At 43.1% G+C, this 19,385-nt stretch overlaps 1 pseudogene; it reads left to right on the forward strand.

Moving 5' to 3' along the window:
- Positions 1-7,133: 7,133 nt before the first annotated feature.
- LOC143624612 (serine carboxypeptidase 1-like) lies at positions 7,134-19,008 on the forward strand (annotated as a pseudogene).
- The last annotated feature ends 377 nt before the right edge of the window (positions 19,009-19,385 follow it).

The raw sequence follows: 19,385 nt of genomic DNA on the forward strand, positions 1-19,385 counted from the left end.
GGGCTAGTGTTGGGTAATGGATATGGGTTATGGACTTGGGTTATGAAAGAAGAAAGGAGAGTCCATGGGCTTAAGCCCATGATCCCTAAATATAAATACCATTAACCACCATTTAATCCTCATTCTCACATATTCCATACACACACACCCAAAACACACACGACCCGAACCAAGATCCGAAGGCGAAAACCCGAGCTTGTCGGTGCTGGAACGTTGTGACGGACCAAAACAACATCAAGGCTTAGCCGTGTTTGTAGTTCGACTCGTTCAAGGTACGTTTATAGTTAGAAATCGTTCGTGTAGGTTCGGGTTGATTTGAGAAATGATAGATCTGAGTTTTTATGGTAAAAACGAATCCAACAAAGCTAATCTTACTGAAAATGGTTATGATTTGATGGGTTAATCGATTGATAAAAAGAACCCGTAACCTATATGCCTAAATCGCACCCTTTAAACATCGATGTTAGGTCGATTTGATGGTTGGGGTTTGTAGGCGCTGGTCAGACGATCCCGTGGGTACCTAAATCGAGTTATTTGGTTAAGAAACGAAGGTGATTAAGGGATTTAAGAACGAACAGTAGCTGCAGACGACAACTTCGCCTGCAAGCTAAGTTCGCCTGATGAACTTATCCTGCAAGCCAAGTTCGCCTGATGACAACTTCGCCTAAAGCCAAGTTCGCCTGATGACAACTTCGCCTAAAACCAAGTTCGCCTGATGACAACTTCGCCTAAAGCCAAGTTCGCCTGATGACAACTTCGCCTAAAGCCAAGTTCGCCTGATGACAACTTCGCCTAAAGCCAAGTTCGCCTGATGACAACTTCGCCTAAAGCTAAGTTCGCCTAAGGTTTAACTTCGCCTAAAGCTAAGTTCGCCTAAGGTTTAACTTCGCCTAAAGTCAAGTTCGATTAGAGAATAGATTAAAACGATAAGTAAAAGTAAGCTAATACTAGGCCACCAGATTAGATCAGGCGAGTATTGATACGTGTAACTTATACAGTCAGCCGAGCACAGTTAAAGAAGGGATTTACAACTATCAGAGGAAGAAGCAGAGTTCAGGTGAGTTTCTAGCCCCATTCCTTGTTATGTTTTCGGGGCTGTGTGCATACTCGATGTGTTGTTAATACATTTATCCTAAGTGATAAGTGTATGCCATATGTGATATATGTGATGGATATGAATGATTTCTTGTCGGTACGCGAACGATCTTCGGATATTGCGCGTACTGTCAGGTTGAAAATAAAAGTACGAATACTATATATCGAAGATGTATGAACATTACAAATGAATACTTGTCGGGGCGTGAACGATCTTCGGATATTGCACGTATCGACAAGGGGTATGGTTGTTAATGAATGATGTAAAGAACGCCTAAAGTGTTTTTATGCTATAATGTAATTATTGTATATGTGAAGTATGTGTATACAGGTACACGAATGGTATGTGAGTTCTACGTTCGACATAGTAAGTTAGGATGGCAAATCCCTCTAACTTCTGTTGGACATAGACTTGGCAGGTGATGGCGTAGTTAAGGACTGCGAGCCTTATACGTGATGTAGATGATAGATGTAAACGTAGATAGGGACGGTGGGCCTTATACGTGTTATATGAGATAGACGCCAACGTAGATAAGGACTGCGGACCTTATACGTAACGTAGATAAGGACTGCGGACCTTATACGTAAAATAGATAGGCGTCAGCACAGGAAAGGACTGTGAACCTTATACGTGCTTTAGCATAGGGGAGGACTGCGGACCTCGTACGTGCTATGAATTAGGTTGCAACATAGGGAAGGACCGTGGACCTTGTACGTGTTGTGGATGTATGATGGTATAGGGAAGGACCGCGGACCTTGTACGTACCATGAATGGTTAACATAGGTACGGACTGCGGACCTTTTTCGTGTTCACGATCGTGAGTACAGGTATAGACGGCGGACTATGAACGTACTCTCGGTAGACTGAGGTTAGTGATTATAGATATGTATGTATGTATGGTAGCAAGTATGTATGTAGAACAGAAGGGTAACTAGTGAAGTATGGATATGTATCTTCGGATATGTATGTATGTGTTGTATTGTATGGCGTTCGATTAACTAGAACTCACTCAGCGTAGCTGACTTTTAGTATGCACGCAAGTGAGTAGGATAAGGCAGCTCGCTTGAGGAGACACGTGGCACTGAATAAGAGGCTGGCATCGGAAGACTCAAGACGTTTAAGTTAAATGTTTCGATTATTTTGAAAGACAAAATGATGTTTTAAGACAAGACGTGTTTTGTTATGAAATGTTTTATGAAAGTTTTTATATTCCGCGAAAGTTTTAATGAACTCTGATTTGTACGAACTGTGTTTATGAGTAAATCCGACGCTAAAGTAGGGCTACCGGGTTCGGGGCCTTACAGCCGGCCCCAATGATTTAAATACTTCAGTCGAGCCAAAATAATAGTGCTTGTAGGTCCTAAAGAGTTATTTGATTTTTTTTTAAAGTTTTTAAATTAAGTTTGGGCTCAATAGAATGATGGATAAAAAAAGATTTGGACCCAATATATTTAATTAAGATGATTAAGATCCTTACCTATTTTATAACACAAAAATTAAAATATATATAAAATAAAATTTCGGCCACCAAAAATTACAAACCTTGGCTGGTTGTTCGGCTCGCACTATCCTATGATCGGCCATGTATATACGGTAAAAATGAAATTAATCTATTAAGCATACAAATAACTAGCATAATTACACTAAAAATGTATTATGATTAACAAACTAATAATAATCACTGTTGTTCAAAACCTAATAGTTATTCTAGCGTTAATATAATTACTCTAATTATATTTAACACGTTACATCTATTTGTAATTGATCCAAAAAACTTCTGTCTAAATCCGAGAGTATTTAATATTGTGTCACCATATGTCGTAGGGAAAGAAAGAAAACATGACAATGATTCACAAGACTATAGGTATGTTTGACAAAACTAGCTGGAAGCTGAAACCTGGAAGCTGGTAGCTAGAGGCTGGAAGCTGATAGCTGTTAGCTGTAGTTTTTTAGATATATTTAGGTGTTTGACAGAGTAGCTGAAACTTTTTAGATATATTTAGATATTTGGCAGAGTAGCTGGAGCTTTTAATAAAACTAATTGGGTGCCAGCGCGGTGCGGCGGAGTGCGCGCCTAGCCTGAGATCAACCGCATAATCAGTGTCAGTACGTGATTCACTTGATATTAGTGCACGCATAACCCGAATGCAGACGTGTACTTCGTGCAAAGGCAGCAAGCGTGTAATCGTGACGAAAATCAAGAAACAAAGCTAAAATATACAGTAATTTCAAATAGATAGTTTTTTAAACCCACCTTTTTTGATTTGAAACCCTTTCCGACCCGATACCGTTTTAATCTGATACATGTTCTGACGTGGCCTCTTTCGACCCAAAACCGTACCGACACGAACCGAACTAAATTAACCCTTTTTTATCGACTCGTTCCGACCCTAATTTGGTCTTAAACATGACCCGAGCTCGTCTGACTCGACTTGTTGCCCATCATAAGCGGTAAAGAAGTATATCAATATCATACTCAAATTGAAGAGAATAAAATGCTCTTTTTTATGATGTAATGTGTTTAAAAAAATATTAACGTGTGAAAAAGTTATGGATTTTTAAAGAGTCATGGGGGTAATTAGTTTTGAATAAGGGTAAAATATGTAACTATTATATAAATTAACAAAAGTTGATGAAAGTTCAAGTACTAAAATTATAAATTCAATTGTAAAAGCTAGTAGCTTTTTCTCAAACGCTAGTAGTAGTACCCGTTTAGAAAAAGAGCTTTTTCTCCTAATATAAAAGCTTCAAGCTTATTGAACCAAACAAAGCTAAAAGCTAGTAGTGGTAGCGTTTAAAAAAAGAGTTTTTTCTCATAATATAAAAGCTTCAAGCTCATTGAACCAAACAAGGTTTTTTGTTAGGTAGGAGTTTTTTTTAAAAGCTTGAAGCTTGAAGCCCCTAAAAACTTATAAAAGCTCCTTGCCAAACATACCCTATACCTATGTAAGTTTAAATAAAATAGTCGTGTCGTGTGCTATAAAGGGATGAGAAGGCTCATGGAAGTCACAACCATGTGTCTCTTTGTGATAAATGAAACGTAGATTTTAAGGGTGATTGACTATGTAAGTCCAAGTGTGGGGTGGGGTGGGGTGGGGCCGAGTAATTTGGATTGTAATTTGGGCTTCCAAACTTCAACTTTGGTTTGTGATTTCAGTAAGTCGCTGAGAGCATCTACGAACAACACTCTACAAAATTGCTGGATCAACTACAGTAATAGATTCTAAACTTTCCTTAATAAACACCTAATTCTTCTATAACACCAAAACCCCACAAAACCAAAACCCTAGATTTAGATATGAACCAGGAACACACCTGCAAGCGCACACCAGAGCGAATACATCCAATACATTGCGTAAGAGAAGGTTATAACTAGGACCACTGGCAACACCAGAACTATATAGGTAAAGGCACCAACAGAGAAAGGGCGCCTATACGGAAGGTATGCGAGGGACCACCACAATGGCCACACAAAGGAGACAATAGTACTAAACAATGGACCCTACGCAAAAAGGCATCCACGACCTCCACTATGGCGGCTTAAGAATGGACAGACCGGATATTCCCTCGTCACGTGGCCTAATAGTTTTTTTCACAACACTCCACACCTCCAGCTATAAATAGGAGGCTCCACCAAATGATAAAGGATTCCATTCTAACTCTCTCTAAACTCCTACTACCTCTTTGTACTGTATACACTTATATGCACGGGGAAACCATTATGAAGGTGATGATGGCGCTAGTCTGAGCTGAAAGCGTCTATTCCTTCTAACATCCACTACACGATTGCTTTCTCAATATCTTACACTCGTAGATCTCAATACTCAACACCCTTAGATTCAAGACTTTCTGTTAGCTACACCCTGTGAAATAACCCCCCCCCCCCCCACCCCAACCATGGTTGAACTCATGTTTCTTTAGTTCACATCATCACCTACTTCTACAACTAATTCATATAAATAAAAATACTTTTATAATATTTTGTTTTTTTACATTTCGTATATATTTTAATAATAAACATAATTTAAAATCAGAAATTAAAAACACCACATAAATAAAAATAATACTTTAAATAACCTTTGATTACTTCCGGTGGCAATCATCACTTGAGGAGTTTGAACTCTCCTCATGGGTATAAGGATCAAAACATGGATGATCTAATTTATTATAATGCCAACCATCTATATCGGGACCATCATAAATCCCACTCGTCGTCCGCTTGATCATCTTCTAAAACGAGAGCGTGTGCGGTTTAACTACAAGAGTTGTTTGGTTCAACAACTAGATAATTGTACGGTTCGCCAACCAAAGTGGTGCTCGGCTCAACAACCTGGGGGTTTTTCATATACATTTTATGGATCTGGTTTCGGAATCGAAGTATTGTTCCACCTTTTTGAAAGGGTAGCGATGATTGGATTCCATTTATAACAGGTGGTTTATCTAGAGAAGAATAAGTGATTAATGCGGTGAAAAGATTTTTTTTAACTATCTCAAAACGGTAATATTTTAAAACTTGTAGCCTTTTTAAAAAACTTCTGTCTGTTTCCACGTTGGGATTTCAACATCGCCACTAGTCTGCCACCTAGGTGTCCGCTTGGAGCGAACGCCCCCAACAAATGCAAGCTTTGGAAGTGCTCTAAGTAGATAATGTTATTGAAAAGTAACAAACAAAACAAATTATAACATAGTTACATTTACAATGTAAAAATATGACTAATACAAATGTATGCTTAATTGTTTCACAAAAATATACATTAAAACTGATTAAAAAATAATTTAAATTATATATTTTAAACAATAGTTTTTATATAATAACTAGGTTTTATCTCCCGTATTACGGGAGTTGTTTTACATTTTTCGTTTTTAATATTTATTTTTTAGATTTAAAATTTTTTTTATTTTAAGAAAGTTAATAATATACTTAGGCTATGTTTGGGATTCCTTATTTGCACCTCCTTTTGACTTATATAAGTTGTTTTTTATAAGTTACTTCCTCCAAACTTATCAAAACCTCCTTTTTCCTTCTTTAAAAACTTAAAAAAGTCACATTACCCAACACCTTTTTAACTTATAAAAGTTAATAAGTTACAAGTTGGAAAAAATAAGGAATCCCAAATACCCTATTAGGGTTTGATGATGAAAGAGTTTCACAAATAAATGATATGTTATAACTCGTTTAAAAGCTATCTGGATTTGGTGACCCATGACCCGTTTAATTTTTTTACTATAAAATTGTTTCTTAATTATAAATAATAATATCCTTTTTTTAAAAAAAATCAAATATTGATTTTTAGTATATCCCTATTTTATAGGATCTTCACATCAAATATTTGGTAAGATTAATTTTTAATTTAATGAGATGTTATAACCCGTTTAAGAGCTATCTGGGTTTGGTGAGACCCATACCCTTGAATTTGGGTCAAATGCATGAGAAACCTTCATTTACAAATAAATTAATCTGGTGGCTTGAGAGAATTTAGAGAGCAACCAGAGAGCTTTTAAAGGCTTTCGTTTATATATATTATAGATAATATCATATTGTATTATACAAATTTAAGGTGTTAACTCACTCCCTCCATCAACATCAACTTGACTTGTGGACTTATGTTCTAATACTAGCTTATGGTTGAGCTTCTACATAGTAATTTCCAAATGTTGACTGCCATTCTAAAAAGCAAAAGTTCCAATTGTTGACTCTTATATTTGGATTCACCAATCATCTCAATCTCATCATCCCACTGCTCATTCTCTGAAAATTTTACAACTTCACAGGTTATTCAAATCAAATTCATAAATTTATTTTGGTTGTTTACAGAACTTGGATGTGTTGTTTCATTTTTCTGTCTCATTCATTGATGTACTGGTATTTTGTTTCATAATTTTAGCTACAAAACTAAAAACTTTGAATAACATATTACTGTGAAGCCTGTGTTGTCATCTTTCGTTTTTCAAACAAAAAAACATATTTTTAGCGGATAGAAACACAAAATAGTAACCAAGTCTCAATATTGTTCTAATAAATGCTTACTTTTCTTAACTATAAAACTCACTTAAGTTTCAATATTGTTTTATTGCTCTAAAACTTTTCATAAGTGTTTAAATTGAATGAACTAAAAAGAACAATTATGAAACTTGGTTATTATCTAGTAACTTTTTTCTTCACAATATTGCCTTCCATTACAAGCAACATAATTTTAGCATTTATATAAAAATGTTTTTGTATCATCTAAACAGCAGGGCAAGACACCTATAATCAATGAAGATCGCATTTCAACTGTCTCTTCATTTCAGTCTACTTGTTTTCGTGTCTTGCTACGGTAGTAACGGATTCGACCCTCTTGAGCACGCTTTAAAGATCCAGCGTTCTAGAAGATCGGCAGTGAATCAAGTAAGTAACGAAGTTCAACTAGCCGAGTATTCAACCTCACCGGTTTACATCGGCCCTCAAGATGGGCTGAATGAGGCTGACAAGATATCCAGTTTGCCAGGTCAGCCAACCGGAACTAACTTTGATCAGTACCCAGGGTATGTGACCGTTGACCCAAACCATGGGAGGGCTCTATTTTACTATTTTGCAGAGTCACCGGTCAACTCTTCCACTAATCCTCTTGTACTCTGGCTCAATGGAGGTAATTATAATTTTTTTTAAGTCATTTGTGTTCATATACTAAAAAATGATAAATAACCTTGCAGGGCCGGGCTGCTCTTCATTTGGAAACGGGGCCATGATGGAACTTGGACCTTTTCGAGTCAATGATGATAATACGACACTGTCACGAAATAAATATGCATGGAACAACGGTAAGACTTGTATATATCTTTAATAGCAACAAAAACCGAGTATGAATAGTATGTAATCTTTGCAGTTGCAAATGTCCTTTTCTTGGAATCCCCGGCTGGAGTTGGATTTTCTTACTCAAACACGTCTTCAGACTATAAAACCGGAGACACACAAACAGCGAAAGACTCGTATACATTTCTAGTCAATTGGTTAGAAAGATTCCCGGAATACAAAACTAGGATTTTTACATTGCGGGCGAAAGCTATGCAGGGCATTACGTGCCTCAACTTGCACAATTAATTCTTAAAAACAACAAGATCACGAATCAAACTGTCATTAACCTTAAAGGAATTGCTGTAAGTATTGAACAATGAACTTCTTAATAGCTTTAAACTATTTGTTGATCCTGAATATAAGAATGAACATGTTCATGTTAATATGTTATGCTTCAGCTCGGAAATGCATACGTGGATAGCGAAACGGCAAACACAGGAACGTTTGACTATTTCTGGACGCACGCCATCATTTCTGATGAAATTCACAAAGGGATCAAGTCCAGCTGCAATTTTTCGGAGGGTGCAAATAGAACGGATGCATGTTTAGAGTATGAATATCAGGCATACGATGCTTTGAACAATATCTACTTCTATGACATCTATACCCCTTTATACTCACCATTCAGCAATAGCACCCCATCAGTAAGAACTAATCTAATCAGACATATTTATATTCACATGGAAGTAATTCACAATTCTACATGATTGATACAGATATCTGGATTTGATCCATGCAGTGACAACTACATCCATAGTTACTTGAACACTCCTGCTGTGCAACAGTCGCTTCATGCGAAACCGGTTCAGTGGGAATCGGATAATCTGGGGGTTAAATAGATGTTTCCCACGAGGGGTTAGGTCCGGAAAAGATGGTTCTTCTGATGACCTGCAAAACAGACACCGTGAGCTCATCACTGAGAAGGGGGGGTACCTCCTTGTGACCACCCTCCGGCGTGAGAATCAGACTAGATTGCTCTTGAATGTAAGTGTATATTAAGAGAAATGACTAGAGCAGATATGATGGTATGAGATGAGATGATAAAACCGTTCCAAGGTGTTGGAGTATTTATAGCCGAAGGTAGGTTTCCAAGCAGGTACAGCCGGCTGAATAGTATTCCTGTTCTGCCAACTCTGGGCTACGCACGTGCCATGCTGGTGGTTGGTGGGTAGGCAGCGGCTGATAGTGACCAGGCCGGCTGTGTACTATTCCTGTTCCACCAACTGCAGGCTATGCACGTCATCCGACAGGTTGGTGAGTAGGCAGCGGCTGATAGTGACATACAGTATAAGAGCGTGCTGCTCGTCATACTGTTGTCAGTGAGCTGTCGTATCTTTGGTCAGATCTTTTGTCCATACCTCGTCAGGTACAGTACAAAAGATCCTCCAGTATCGTACGGACTGGCTCATTTGTGCGGGAGTGTTCCCGGCTTTGTGCGGGAGTGTTCCCGGCTTGCTCACTCCTTCTTCAGGTGACATTACTGAATTATTTAAGAGTTAAGTACCTTGTGCGTGTAGCCTTGCTGCGCGGGTAGCCTTCCCTGATGGCTAGTATCCGTTACTGCGGGAACAGGCGGAGTACGTCGACCATTGGGAGGCTTTTCCTGCGGGAACAGCTTGCGTACTGCGCGTAAGGACGTCACGTCTCTGAGCATGGTGGGGCCTGCGGATCCAGTTGGTTTCTGCGCAGACGTCTCTTCAAGGTGAGTCTTGCGAGTTTAGCCTTTGCGCAGACGTCCCTGTTGAAGGTGAGTCTTGCGGGTTCAACTGCGCAGACGTCCCTCTTTGAGGTGAGTCTTGCGGGTCCAACTGGGCTCTGCTGGGACCTACCTCTTCAAGTCCCCCCAGTCCAATGTTCTTCTCATGAATTGTTAATAAGTGAGGTGAACTTTTGGACTTAAGCAAAGGGTTTTGAAAAGGGTTTAGTTTTAAGGTTTTCCATGGGGATTCTTCCCGCGGAAGTCCTAATGTCACGTACAGAAATTCCCGACTTTTCTGCTTGATCTTTGGGTATGATGCGGGTAGGTCTGTAACCTCCTCGCAAGTCAGGAGCGTTGAGTTCCACTTGTATAGATTCTCCATGAGGTTTTGGTAGTTTTGAACATAGTGATCAATTATGTTAAAACAACCAATTTCATCTTGGAGCTTCAGACAATCTAGTTCTCGACGTTCCCGCTATGCGGGGATGTTATTCCCGTTTCTGCAAGCATGGCCCAGAAGATCATTCTTGGTTTCAATTCCCTGCGGAGTGCTAGGTATGTGAAGGGTTTCGCCTTGACACTGTACCCGCACTCGTCTTATAGTTACTTTACTTCCAAGGTATTCCTGGCTTCAGTTCCCTGCGGGTGCTAAGTATGTGAAGGGTTTTGCCTTGATACTGTACCCGCACCCCTCTTATAGTTACTTGGTCGCCGAGGTATTCTTGGCTTCAATTCCCTGCAGGTGCTAAGTATGTGAAGGGTTTTGCCTTAACACTGTACTCGCACCTGTCTTATAGTTACTTGGTTGCCAAGGTAAGGGGTATAGTCCCGCTTACTTTTGAATCTTTTTTGAATTTTTTTTTTTTGAAATTCGAAGAGTTGGTGAAAGGATAAGAACAGTCCAAACTGTTGAAACGTCTTCTGACGGTTTCTTCTGACAGTGTCAGGACGTGCAGGAAGTTATGACGACGTGACAGTATATGGTCATTCCAGACGCTTTTCAGGCGCGTGGGCGCGATTTTTCGGGCGCGTGGCCGCGAAGTTTACGGCACGCGTCCTGTCAACAGCTGTTGCCAGCTTGCTTTTTCCACGTGTCATAGTTTCATTGCACCAGCGTTTTCCTCTCTCCTCCGCATTAAATTCATCGCATTCATTGCGATGAGTATATAAAGGGGGAGAGGGTGCAGCTTAATCCACACTTTCACTTCTCTTCTTCTAAACGATTTCCGGCGAATACTCTAACGTTTCCGCCGAGCATTCTCCTGAAATCGTTCTTTACTTCCCAAACATGTCTTCTCATGATCCTGAGGTTACTGTCGAGGAGTCCGATGTATACCTCGAGAATCCGTCGTCCACGTCGAACAAGGATGACAAGAGTACTGCTGGCGAGTGCCAGTGTGCTCTTCCGGTCGACCTTTATCAGTACGTCGTCAGGAAGTTCATGCTCGAGCCTTTCGAGCCTGAGTTTCCTGCACCTCATCAGACGGTGTACGATGCCCCCAAGGGCAAGATAGGGGTGTACGCAGCATTCTTCGTCTATGGGAATCTCAGGTTCCCATTGACAAAGTTTGTATACCGTGTTCTGGAGAGACACGGTGTGCATCTGACTGAGGTACACCCAATGGCGATCGCCAAGATCCGCCATTTCGAGTGGGTGTGTCTCATTCTGGGTGTGGAGCCCCATGTTGACCGCCTAATGACCTTCTATTCCTGGAGGTGCATCCAGGGGTGGTATACCTTGGTCAATCGGATCAAGGGTTTGAAGATCTGCGCTACCGAGCGCAGTCTTCGATCTTGGAAGCGGGAGTTCTTCTATATCTCCGCTCGCGTCGTCCCCATAGTGATGACGTTCAAGAACGGGAGAGCTCTCCCGAACCTTCACGCCTCCAACTACCAGGAGGCGGAATGGTTCAAGGTTTCCCGGATCCAGTCTCCGGTTTACCGCTTTGCGGAGTCCGGGATGGTGATGCTCGGGATGAGCCGGGTGTGGAAGGAGGCGTCACAGATTCCCATCGTCCTCGAATACGGTTTGAACTCTGTCCCTTACGGTATGCTTCATATTATCCGTTAATTTAGGGTTTTTGTTCTAACCGTTTTTTATTTTTGTTTTCAGAGGGAAACGACTTGCAGTCTCTCCTGCAGCCGCGGGAGAGTGATGGTCCCGCTCGGATGGGTACTCGTGCTCTAGATGAGAACGAGTTGCCCATCCTTGAGCAAACGGCGGATCGGTTCGTGGAGGTCTACCCTCCAGGCCACGAGATCCTGAGCGCCAGGCGGCCAGGTAAAGAACTTTTTGACCCTCGCCCTCTCAATGCTCAAACCTCTGCTGGAATTCCTCTAATCTTGTCATCTTTTGATGAGTAATCCGCAGATGGTCCATTCTTCGTGAGGAAGAAGAAGGCTGCTGGCGGGAAGGGGAAGGCAAAGGTTGCCTTCACTGCCGATCCGGTGAATCGGTCTGACTCAGAGACCGAAAGCGAGGAGGTGGCGGGGAACCCTGGTGATGTTGAGATCACTGCTCCGGAGGTTGAGACGGCTGTCACCTCCGGGCAGCCCAGTACAGCGACGGTGACCGGCGTAAAGAGGCCGGTTCCATCGGGTTCGTCCCCGCCTGTTCGTACCTTCAAGCTCAAGAGGACTCGTAAGTACAAACTTCCTTTACTTTTAACTTCATATCTTTCCGCCATTATACTTATATATCTTGTCTTCGTGTAGGCGTGGATGCTACCGCATTCCAGGGTGGAGCGGGGAGGAGCACCTCCGGACCCATGACGGTAGGTTTGGTCAATCTACTTGAGGCGATGACCCAGGCGACTGCGCCTGCTTCACGTGTTGGTTCAGTTGCTCACTCGGTTGAGGCAACTGTTCCAACTGTGACGTCGTCTTCGCCGGCTGTCAGTGCCATATTCACTGATTCCTTCACTGAGCCGGCGGTGAGTTTTTCTGTGGGCTCTTCCACAGCGGCGACCACGGTTGTGAGTTCACCTCCGGTGAGTTCACCTCCGTTGGTTCCTACGACGGCGGCTTCAACCGCACCTCCGGCACCGGCGACCACCTCGCCCCCGGCCGGTTCAGCAGGTATGTTTGGGGTTGGGGCGTCTAGCCAATCTCTGCTTCCTTCCCATCTGCCTGACCTCTTGGATGGATATCCGTTAGGTTCGGGTGATGGGTTTGGCGGCTACAGGCCTGTCGTCGACCCTACAGGTGCGTAGGGTTATTTTGGCCTGTTATGTTTTTTTTTTTATTTTTTATTTTTTTTATTTTTTATATCATCTTTTCCTAACTGCTTTTTGTTTTTGCAGTGTCGGATTCGAATGAGGTGTTTGTTCCGCGGTGGAACATCCGCCGGGGAACCACCCTTCGGACGGCTGTGGACTGCGTCGAGTGGGCGCGCCACGCCGCCCCCAGTGGTGCACTGGGAGAAGCTATGTCAAGCTACCAGGAGGGTAGGCTGACAAACGAGCTTCGAATTCTCCTTGCCCGAATGCAGCCGCGCGTCGAGCTGCTTTGTCGTGAAGACGACAAGTTAAAAGCAGCTCGTATCCAAGAAGTAGCTCAGGCGCGGGCTGTCCGGGAGGAGAACAGGAGACTCTCCGCCGTTGCTGCGGAGAAGGAGAAGGCCTTCAAGGCCCTTGAGGTTGAAGTTCAGGCCCGTCTCGAGGCCCGTTCCAAGGCTGCCCAAGCTGTTAACGAACAGCTTCGGTTAGCTAAGGAAACCGCTCGGAACGCAACTGAGAGAGCCACCAGGGCTGAAGCTGTTGCTGAGCCTCTACGCACCGAGAATGAGGAGCTCAAAGCCAAATTAGAGAGGCTCCAGCATGCTCATGACGCCTTGGCCATGGAAGACGCCAAGAAGCTTCAAGAAATCTTGGACCAGAGGGGTATGCTTGACCATACTGAGCGTAAGCTAAAGGGCGTTGAAGAGGTTGCTGCTAAGGAAGTGTTGCTTGCCAACCTTAACAAAAATGAAGCCAAACGCGCCCGTAACCAAGCTCAAGCTGCCCTCCAAGAGGCTCTGGTTACCAAGGAATGGCTTCTACGAGAAGCGTTGTCGCAGGTAAGCTTAGCTTCATAATGTCTTCACGCTTTTCTTTATACTTAGAAAAGGTTTTGATACTTGTATTTTTGTTTTGTAGGTTGTGCATCGGGTCTTCACGGACACATCATATGACGATGCCATGAGCGCAGCCCTCAACGCTTCTCATGAGGATGGGGAAAAGGCTGGCTTCCTGCTTGGTCTAGGGTTCGTTGAGAAGGGCATCCCGCCTTCCAACTTCCCTTTATATGATGTGGATACTGAAGCTGCTTATGACCAAGCAGTGAACCAGTATGCTGCCTTCCCGCATCCAGTGGTGGAGAAGGTGAACGAAGTTGCTGCTGCTGATGATGGGTTAACCATTCTCAAGACCTTCCTTGAACCGCCACAGCCAAGTGATGGTGCGGGTACAAGTGGGTTTGGAGGGGTTGGTCCTGAAGCTTGAACCTTTAGATCCCTTTCCACTGTTAGGATAGGTTTATGTTTTTGTATAGATTTACACTCTTGTAGGCGGGTAGATACCCGGCCATTTTTGTAATACTTGAATTTTTATGGAATGTAAATCCTTTGTGCGGGTAGGACCGTCACTCTTGCTTTATAAACGTTATACGACTTGCTCATGCATATTATAGTTTAATTTGGCACTTGTTTTGTCGCATAAACAATATATGATTCGCTTGTGCATACTTTAGTTTAACTTAGCAATTTCTTAAGTACTTTGAATAAGTTAACCTATCAACGTGGCAGATAATAGGTTAAAGTTTTGCTTCCTCTTTCGTGATTGTGCGGGTAAGACCGTCACTTGCATTTAGTAGGATGGCTAAACTTTACCTATATCTGACCTGCGTGGAGGTTTTCCTCATTTTTTCCTTGAAGATATTTTCTAAGTGTTCTGAATAAGTTAACCGTTCGATGCGCGGTTGTTAATAGGTTAAAGTTCAGTTTCCTCTATCATAATTTGTGCGGTTAGGCCCGGCACTTTCATTTAGTGGGATGACCGAACTTCACCTATGACTGACCTGCGTGAAGGTTTGCCGTTTTTTGTGTTTATGCGGGTTTTGCCGCTTTCCACACGCAACGATTTCTTCACACTTATTTATGCGGTGAAAATCGGCATATCAGTGTTTTGAATAAATTAACCGTTCGACGCGCGGTTGTCAATAGGTTAGTTTGGTTTCCTCTATCATGATTTGTGCGGTTAGGCCCGACACTTTCATTTAGTGGGATGACCCAACTTTACCTATAACTGACCTGCGTGAAGGTTGGCCGTTTTTTGTGTTTATGCGGGTTTTGCCGCCTTCCACACGCAACGACTTCACACTTATTTATGCGGTGAAAACCGGCATCAGTGTTTTGAATAAATTAACCGTTCGACGCGCGGTTGTCAATCGGTTATTTCGGTTTCCTCTATCATGATTTATGCGGGTAGGACCGGCACTTTCATTTAGTGGGATGACCCAACTTTACCTATAACTGACCTGCGTGAAGGTTGGCCGTTTTTTGTGTTTATGCGGGTTTTGCCGCCTTCCACACGCAACGACTTCCCCACTTATGTATGCGGTGAAGACCGGCATATCAGTGTGGAAAGTTTATAAGTATAAATGTAAGATCATCAGCGTCAATGTGATAAGGAGAATCATTTCCATTAGAAGTGGCTCTGGGCCTTTTCTTTTACAAGTTTGGAATTGATCTACATGCAGACTGTGTAATTGAGCTCCCTTCCATGTTCTTGGGAGTGTCATCGAGCCTTTCGAGCCGATATGCACTTGGTTCGGAATCTCGTTGTTTACGCAGTATGTAGTCTCCGACATTGAAGCTGCAGTTTTATTCGTGTTTTCCCCAACTGGGGTTCTTCACGCATTAGCCTGCTCAGCGTTCATTACGCCACGAGGTGCGTGAGCGTCCCATCTCTGACAAATGCTTTGACAATGTCCTTCAAGTCTACGCATTCCTCGGTGTTGTGGCCTCTTGTCCTGTGGAAGTCACAGAATTTGCTCTGATCAGCGTTGTGACGCTATCGGATTATTGGAGCCTTTGGCCATGGGAGCCTCTCGGTGTCAAATATTTCGGTGACGCTTTTGGTGAGTGGCGTCCATCTGGAGTTCTGGTTCGACGACCGCATGTTATCCTTTCCGCCTAACCGAGGGTGCGAGCCGGATGAGGTGTCAAAGTTTACCCTTGACTGCCAAATGCCTAGCTTCCTCTTTTTGTTTAGTCGGGTGGTAAGGACATTGTTTTCTCTTGTTTTCTGGGTGTAGAGGTTTGTGCTCTGGGGAAGATCTCTACCCAATTGCTTTTCCGTTTCCGCAAAGCGTTTAGCTGCTGTCATGATGGCATCCCATGTGGATGGCATGCCATCTTTACCCGTTAAGGTGCGGATGAGCTCTGGGTCTTTCGCGCCCTGGATGAAAGCAGCGCGAACAAGATCTTCGCTAATACTACCCAGACTTAGCTTCTTTGAGTTGAAGCGAGTGATGAAGTCTAGCAAAGATTCATCTTCCTCTCGAATGCAATTGAGGATTGTCCATTGCTCTTCGGTATACTTTCTCTGTTGGCTGAAGTGTTGGCTAAACTTCTGTTGGAAGTCTGCCCAATCGTAGATGTGGTGGACCGATAGACGGTCGAACCACGCTCTGGCTGCTCCAACCAGCGTCATCTGGAACATATAACACCACGTGGGTTCCGTCCAGTTGCTGACGGTTGCCCCCGCTATGAATCTGTTCAAATGATCGTCTGGGTCACATATACCATCATAGGTGCCGATGTTTGACATCTGTTTGGCACTTCTTAGGGCGATTGCTTCCGCAATGTCCCTTGCAAACTTGGAGGTTCCCGCATTTGCAGCGGTTGGTCTGAAGGTTTTAGAGAAGTCACGTGGGTTTCCACCCGCGTTTTTTGGTTTGAAGGTTTCTCCAAAATTCCTTCTCGGTTGGAAGTCCGTTTCCTTACGCTTCCCTTTCGCCCTATGGCGAGGGTTTGCGTCGGCGTCGGATTCCTCCGAATCATCGTCCAAGTACTCGCACTCATTGCTCATGTTGAGCTGTTGAGTGCTTCCGAATTCGTCAGCCTGTTGGAGTGAACGCAAGCGTTCATCCAACTCAGCTTGGAATTCCCTTTGACGTTTTTCCGACCACGCTTTAACTTGTTCAAGTGTTTGGCGGGGGGGCCTCGTCTGTTGTCTTTCCACCTGGGTATCAATGAATCCCAGGGGAGGATTGTTTACTGCACTTGCCCCGGCTCGGGTAACCGGGGTAGTGTTCGTAAAATTTACTGCACTTGCCCCGGCTTGAGTAACCGGGGTAGTGTTCGTAAAATTTGTGTGCTCGCCAGTGTTCCTCCCAGTAGCTGGGGTTGTGGTTACCGGGGTTTCTTGGTTACTCCCTGGCCTGGGGACCTGAGTAACGTTAACCATCTTTTCGGAGGTTTTGAAAAAACTGAGAATTAGTTCTAGCTTTTATGCACGGATGGCGCCAATGAAGAAACACTAATTGACCCCGGGCAGATTACGGATAATCTGGGGGTTAAATAGATGTTTCCTACGAGGGGTTAGGTCCGGCAAAGATGGTTCTTCTGATGACCTGCAAAACAGACACCGTGAGCTCGTCACTGAGAAGGGGGGGGTACCTCCTTGTGACCACCCTCCGGCGTGAGAATCAGACTAGATTGCTCTTGAATATAAGTGTATATTAAGAGAAATGACTAGAGCAGATATGATGGTATGAGATGAGATGATAATACTGTTCCAAGGTGTTGGAGTATTTATAGCCGAAGTTAGGTTTCCAAGCAGGTACAGCCGGCTGAATAGTATTCCTGTTCTGCCAACTGTGGGCTACGCACGTGCCATGCTGGTGGTTGGTGGGTAGGCAGCGGCTGATAGTGACCAGGCCGGCTGTGTACTATTCCTGTTCCACCAACTGCAGGCTATGCACGTCCTCCGACAGGTTGGTGAGTAGGCAGCGGCTGATAGTGACATACAGTATAAGAGCGTGCTGCTCGTCATACTGTTGTCAGTGAGCTGTCGTATCTTTGGTCAGATCTTTTGTCCATACCTCGTCAGGTACAGTACAAAAGATCCTCCAGTATCGTACGGACTGGCTCATTTGTGCGGGAGTGTTCCCGGCTTTGTGCGGGAGTGTTCCCGGCTTGCTCACTCCTTCTTCAGGTGACATTACTGAATTATTTAAGAGTTAAGTACCTTGTGCGTGTAGCCTTGCTGCGCGGGTAGCCTTCCCTGATGGCTAGTATCCGTTACTGCGGGAACAGGCGGAGTACGTCGACCATTGGGAGGCTTTTCCTGCGGGAACAGCTTGCGTACTGCGCGTAAGGACGTCACGTCTCTGAGCATGGTGGGTCCTGCGGATCCAGTTGGTTTCTACGCAGACGTCTCTTCAAGGTGAGTCTTGCGAGTTTAGCCTTTGCGCAGACGTCCCTGTTGAAGGTGAGTCTTGCGGGTTCAACTGCGCAGACGTCCCTCTTTGAGGTGAGTCTTGCGGGTCCAACTGGGCTATGCTGGGACCTACCTCTTCATATACCCCTTTATGCTCACCATTCAGCAATAGCACCCCATCAGTAAGAACTAATCTAATCAGACATATTTATATTCACATGGAAGTAATTCACAATTCTACATGATTGATACAGATATCTGGATTTGATCCATGCAGTGACAACTACATCCATAGTTACTTGAACACTCCTGCTGTGCAACAGTCGCTTCATGCGAAACCGGCTCAGTGGGAATCTTGCAAGTAACACACTAATACCAACTTTTTTATCTAACAAAAAAAAAGAAAACTTTGAAATGCGTTTATAATCTTTATACAAAATGCAGTGTATTGATTGGTCTATAGTGGAAAGACATGCCTTTTACAGTGTTGCCTGTGATTCAGGATCTAATGGCCAGTGGAATCAGTGTTTGGATCTACAGGTAACTAAGTTTAATAATATCTCTGTGCATATACTTAACCGATTATATCATAGCAAATAGCAACAAACATAAAAAATGCAGTGGAGATACAGACGGGAGAGTATCGGTGACATCAAGTAGGTATGCTATAAACAAACTACAAGCATCAGTCAAGACACCATGGTACCCGTGGAAGTACCAAGGCGAGGTAGAAAAGCAATTATATTCGATCCTTATTTAAATAGTTTATAATATTAAATGATACGTAATAACTTAACTTATGTTATGTTAGGTTGGTGGATATGTTGTGGGATACGAGAACCTAACATTTGTGACAATAAGAGGAGCTGGACATTTTGTCCCGAGCTACCAACCGGGGCGTGCTCTAGCGTTCTTCACTTCCTTCTTGAAGGGAAAGCTTCCTACCAGTCACTGATTAAAACTTGAAGAATAATATGCTATACAAATGGGTTCGGGTTATACGTTTGCTGTGAGTAGTTTCTGGGACAATATTGCTCTAAATCAATCTTCTATTAGAGCTTATCATTTTAGCGAGTGATCATCATAAGTTGTATAAATATTATATATGTGCAACAACTACAATTTACAATGAAAAGAATTATATATCACTTAATAACACTAAATAAAAAAAAAATTGATTAGTCGATCTAATAACCCTTGGAAAATAGTTAAGGGATTGAAGAAAAGCTTGATTTGTAAGTGCAGCTGACCTGGAGCTCGCGGTGACCAAAATGAACGCCTCAGCGAATGCAACAGTGGCGGATCTAGAACCAAATGTCAAGGGTAACGCTA

The sequence above is a fragment of the Bidens hawaiensis genome, unplaced genomic scaffold (assembly GCF_021521415.1).
Source record: "Bidens hawaiensis isolate Kalapana, Puna unplaced genomic scaffold, B.hawaiensis_p1.1 tig00003902_1, whole genome shotgun sequence".
NCBI classification, from domain to species: Eukaryota; Viridiplantae; Streptophyta; class Magnoliopsida; order Asterales; family Asteraceae; genus Bidens; species Bidens hawaiensis.